The sequence below is a fragment of the Ruditapes philippinarum genome, unplaced genomic scaffold (assembly GCF_026571515.1).
Source record: "Ruditapes philippinarum isolate M1 unplaced genomic scaffold, ASM2657151v2 ctg3531_1_1_1_1, whole genome shotgun sequence".
NCBI classification, from domain to species: Eukaryota; Metazoa; Mollusca; class Bivalvia; order Venerida; family Veneridae; genus Ruditapes; species Ruditapes philippinarum.
In genome coordinates, this window is record NW_026862320.1 from 30,656 (window position 1) to 36,786 (window position 6,131).

Here is a 6,131-nt window from a genome sequence, read left to right on the forward strand (position 1 = left end):
GTTTTACTTATTTAACCTTTTGTAACCATGACAACTGTTAGAATTTCACTTGGCGGGGATTCATTTTATTTACATTGTCTCGTTTATAGGAACATGGTGGGGCTAAGAGCGAGGTTTGGTGCACCATTAACCGGTTTAAACTCCCCAGCAGTCATTATTATGCTGCTGACCGTTCCAAGGCGGCGCCCCACTGTGTTCCTCAGATGTATGTCTTATGTTGTTTCATACTGTTTTGGTGACACTTTTGCTTGTGTCCCTTGTTTGTTTTCTCGTCTACGGTAAGTATCTTCCCCATTGCCTCTAGTTTTTATTTCTTTGATTACTCCCCACCCCCTCCCCCCGGTCTCCTGTCCCCTTCCCCTTTGTGGGCCTATTTTTATTTTCTTTGAATTCCTAATCAGTTAATCAAATTAATTATCATTTAATGATTAACCTGTCCGTGCTCTGTCTTTGCCCTGTCCTGTTTTTGTTTGGGGTCCCCCTGGGCTCCTTGCCATTGGTTCTTGTTGCTGGGTCGTGTGGGGGTTGCGTTCATTGAACGCCGCCTTTCCTTGTTGATCTTGTTTATCATATTTCATATTTTTTACTTATTTAACAATGAGGACGTTCCACCACGGACTTATAATTCCCCGGAAATAAATATTAACCTTTCAAATATAAAAAAGGCATCAAATTCACCGGAATATTTCAAAGAGAAGTTTCTAGCAATTAAGGAAGAACATGAAGATTTTATACATATTTATACGGACGGTTCAAAAGAAGGTTGCAACGTAGGTGCAGCTGTGTTTGAAAATAATTTTACATCCAGTATGAGGTTACCAGATCATGCATCAATTTTTACTGCTGAAGCAAAAGCTATCGATTTAGCATTGTCATACATAGTACAGCATACCCACGATAAATTTGTGATATTTTCTGACTCGCTTTCTGTTTTAATATCCATTAAAAATAAAAAATCTGACAATATCATGGTAAAGAAACTTCTTTTACGATTGATTGTCATGATATACTAAAAACAAAAATATGTTAAATTATATTGGATTCCAAGCCATGTAGGAATACGAGGAATGAAAAAAAAAGTAGATGCTTTAGAATAAAAATCATTAAATTTCAGAAACTGACTTATAGTTACCTGCTTGTGATTTTAGACCGGCAATAAATTAACTCGTATCATCTTGGAAAGCAAATTGGGACAATGTTTTTAATAAACTTCACGATATAAACCCATCTCTTGACATGTACCATCTCTATCTCTGTCAAACGCCGTGATCAACAGTTCTTCTTCGATGCCGAATTGGACACACTAAAATTACCCACTCTTATCTCCTCACAAATGACAACTCTGTGTAGGTTGTAATGAAAATTTTACTGTCAAGCATTTTCTTCTTGAATGTATGATTTTTCACAGGCCCGTATTTTATTCTGTAAATTCACTCAAAGAACTTTTTAATACAATTCCATTTCAAAAAACATAATTGATTATTTAAAAAAGATAAATTTGTATTCTAGGATCTAATTGGCTCATTTCTATTGTCATTTACAATGTTTTACATAATATTTTAAGCCTATTATAGCATTCGGCACGATATGGCCAGTTATGTGTTGACGTGCCGTAAAAATCCAAACAAACAAACAAACTTATTTAACCTTTTGTAACCATGACAACTGTTAGAATTTCACTTGGCGGGGATTCATTTTATTTACACTGTCTCGTTTATAGGAACATGGTGGGGCTAAGAGCGAGGTTTGGTGCACCATTAACCGGTTTAAACTCCCCAGCAGTCAAAAGATAGTGCTGCAGGCCCGGACGAAATTTACTACCAGTTTCTTAAACATTTACCACCCCAATCCTTAGACTTGCTTCTTGAAATTTTTAACAAAATTTGGGTATCTGGTGAACTTTTCCCAACACTTGGAAAATGCGTTGATTATTCCTATCCCTAAACCTGGAAAAGATTCAACTGACCCTACAAATTATCGTCCAATTTCACTTACAAGTTGCCTCTGCAAAACATTCGAGAGAATGATAAATAATCGGTTAGTTTGGTATCTAGAAAATAATGGAATTATCACTAATTTTCAGTCAGGTTTTCGTAAACAGCGAAGTACAAACGATCATCTTGTACGACTTGAGACTTTTATTAGAGAATAGATAAATACGGAATCCCTAAAGAAAGCCCAACACGGCAAAATTGAAAATGTTGCAGGCTCGGTTTGATTGAGCCTGTTCATGGACGGTAATGGAAAGTGCAAGTTACCGTCCACGCCCCCTAGCACCGGCTTAAGCAGAATTCAACATTTAAACATGAAATAGTAAAATTTTGAATTTAGAAACATTCGCAGATGTGTTCATACGGCGGTTATCATGGAACCTTCAATGTGACACTTCCGTGCCATTCCATGAAAAGCGGCGTATGGTCCCCAAGTAATAAAAAGCGTGTGCCCTAAACGAGAAAACAATGGGCGGAACTAAATAAAATGGAATTTTGAAAGGGGATCAGAGGTTATGAAGCCTGCGTATCACAGATAAGACGTCAAAAGACAAATTTAAAAAGCAGGCAACATATCCTAAGGGTGATTCAACATTATTCAAGTAGGCATATTGGAACCACCCAACTAGAAAATGTCGAAAAGTTGAAACTAAAAATACCACAAGCACAACAATAATGTCGTGCTGAACGATCTTCAAGGATCGAAAATATAACATCATTGATTAAATGTACGGGGAGACTTTTTACAGCCGCCACACGGCACAAATAACACGGATGTGATCATACAATAGATAAATACGGAATCCCTAAAGAAAGCCCAACACGGCAAAATTGAAAATGTTGCAGGCTCGGTTTTGTAAATAAACCTTTGTAAATAAACCTTTACAAGCCTTTGTAAATAAACAACACCTGGTATCAATTTTCTTTGATCTTGAGAAGGCTTACGACACTACTTGGAAATATGGTATCCTAAAAGATCTAAAGGATGCTGGACTTAATGGCAGACTTCCTCTTTTCATTTCTGGATTTTTACACGATAGACACTTTAAAGTAAGACTTGGTTCAACTTTTTCTCAAGACCACCAACAAGAACAAGGTGTTCCTCAAGGAAGTATACTTTCTGTTACACTTTTTGGCCTTAAAATAAACAATATTGCTAGCGCTCTTACACCAGGCATAGATTGTTCTCTATATGTAGACGATTTTCTTATCTGCTATCGATCGAAAAGTATGAGAACAATTGAACGGCAACTTCAACAAAATTTAGATAAAATTCAGAAGTGGGCAATAGAAAATGGGTTTAACCGCCGTATGAACACATCTGCGGATGGTTCTAAATTCAAAATTTCACTATTTTCATGTTTAAATGTTGAATTCTGCTTAAGCCGGTGCTAGGGGGCGTGGACGGTAACTTGCACTTTCCAGTACCGTCCATGAACAGGTTCAATCAAACCGAGCCTGCAACATTTTCAATTGTGCCGTGTTGGGCTTTCTTTAGGGATTCTGTATTTATCTATTTTTTAAATTTTCAAAGTCAAAAACTCAATGTGTTCATTTCTGCCGATTGCGAAAACAACATAATGACCCTGAACTTTACATATCTGGTTCTAAAATTCCAGTAGTTGATGAAGCTAAGTTTCTAGGAATTATATTTGATAAAAAACTTTCTTTTATACCGCATATTAAACATTTGAAAACTAAATGTCTAAAAGCTTTAAATTTACTTAAGGTTTTATCAAGTACAAATTCTTCCACATTACTGAAATTATACAGAAGTCTTATCCGATCAAAATTAGATTATGGTTCTGTAGTATATGGGTCTGCAAGAAAATCATATCTTCAAATGCTAGATACCATACATCACCAGGGTTTACGTTTAGCTTTAGGTGCTTTTCGCACTTCACCTGTAGAAAGTCTATATGCGGAAGCTGGGGAACCATCGCTTTATCTTCGTCGTAAAAAGCTATCACTTCAATATGCAACTAGAATTTCATCTAATAGGAAAAATCCAGCTAAAAATATTATTTTCAAACCAAGTTATACTGAAAAATTTGTTAACAAAACCAAAGGAAATTAAACCATTAGGCCTTCGTTTAAAAGATGATTTAGATAAACTTAAAATTAATCCAGACTGTATCCTTCAAAATGACGATGCGGATGTTCCACCTTGGACTTATAATTCCCCGGAAATAAATATTAACCTTTCAAATATTAAAAAAGGCATCAAATTCACCTGAATATTTCAAAGAGAAGTTTCTAGCAATTAAGGAAGAACATGAAGATTTTATACATATTTATACGGACGGTTCAAAAGAAGGTTGCAAAGTAGCTGCGGCTGCGTTTGAAAATAATTTTACATCTAGTATGAGGTTACCAGATAATGCATCAATTTTTACTGCTGAAGCAAAAGCTATTGATTTAGCATTGTCATACATAGCACAGCATACCCACGATAAATTTGTGATATTTTCTGACTCGCTTTCTGTTTTAATATCCATTAAAAATAAAAAATCTGACAATATCATGGTAAAGAAACTTCTTTTACGATTTCATGATGTATTAAAAACAAAATATGTTAAATTATATTGGATTCCAAGCCATGTAGGAATACGAGGAAATGAAAAAGTAGATGCTTTAGCTAAACAATCATTAAATTTTCAAAAAACTGACTTATTGTTACCTGCTTGTAATTTTAGACCGGCTATAAATAAACTCGTATCATCTGAATGGAAAGCAAATTGGGACAATGCCGTTTTTAATAAACTTCACGATATAAACCCATCTCTTGATATGTCACCATCTCTATCTCTGTCAAACCGCCGTGATCAAACAGTTCTTCTTCGATGCCGAATTGGACACACTAAAATTACCCACTCTTATCTCCTCACAAATGACAATGCCCCTTTCTGTGTAGGTTGTAATGAAAATTTTACTGTCAAGCATTTTCTTCTTGAATGTCATGATTTTTCACAGGCCCGTAATAGATTTTATTCTGTAAATTCACTCAAAGAACTTTTTAATACAATTCCATCAAAAAACATAATTGATTATTTAAAAGAGATAAATTTGTATTCTAGGATCTAATTGGCTCATTTCTATTGTCATTTAAAATGTTTTACATAATATTTTAAGCCTATTATAGCATTCGGCACGATATGGCCAGTTATGTGTTGACGTGCCGTAAAAATCCAAACAAACAAAAGTCATTATTATGCTGCTGACCGTTCCAAGGCGGCGCCCCTCTGTGTTCCTCAGATGTATGTCTATGTCGTTTCTTACTGTTTTGGTGACACTTTTGCTTGTGTCCCTTGTTGTTTTCTCGTCCAGGGTAAGTATCTTCCCCATTGCCTCTAGTTTTTATTTCTTTGATTAACGCCCCCCCCCATCTCCCCCGGTCTCCTGTCCCCATCCCCTTTGTGGGCATAATATTCTTTTCTTTTAATTCCTAATCAGTTACAAATTATTTATCATTTAATGATTGACCCGTCCGTGCTCTGTTTTTGCCCTGTCCTGTTTTTGTTTGGGGTCCGCCTGGGCTCCTTGCCACTGGTTCTTGTTGCTGGGTCATATGGGGGTTGCGTTCATTGAACGCCGCCTTTCCTTGTTGATCTTGTTTATCATATTTTGACTATACAATTCCTGGTTTTACTCATGTCTGTAAAGGTTTAGCAACAGATTTTTACACAAGACCCCATCGTGGTATTCAACCATCTGTCAGAGTAACCTCTCATGAAGAACTGTTTGATAGAGACTTTGAGTACATAGTTCTTAGAATATTGGACAAAGATGATAAAGATATTTTGATCATTTTGGCATATAAACAGCCAAAAGCAAATCCTAAGAAGATATTAGATCATCTCAACAATGTCAGAACCTCTCTTGCCAATATGGATCATCTGATTGTTCTTGGATATTTTAATGTGAACTATACTAAACCACAAACATTTGTCAAAGAAATGCAAACAAAATTTCAGCTCTTACAAATGATACATGTTGAGACAACTGATTATCATATTCAGCTGGACCACAGTTATTTCCAAGATAAAAGTTTTCCATGTGGAGTACTGGAAGCTTACTGGAGTGACCACAAAAGAACATGGATTTGTAGTTAAAGAATGTTTATAAACTGCATAATATTAA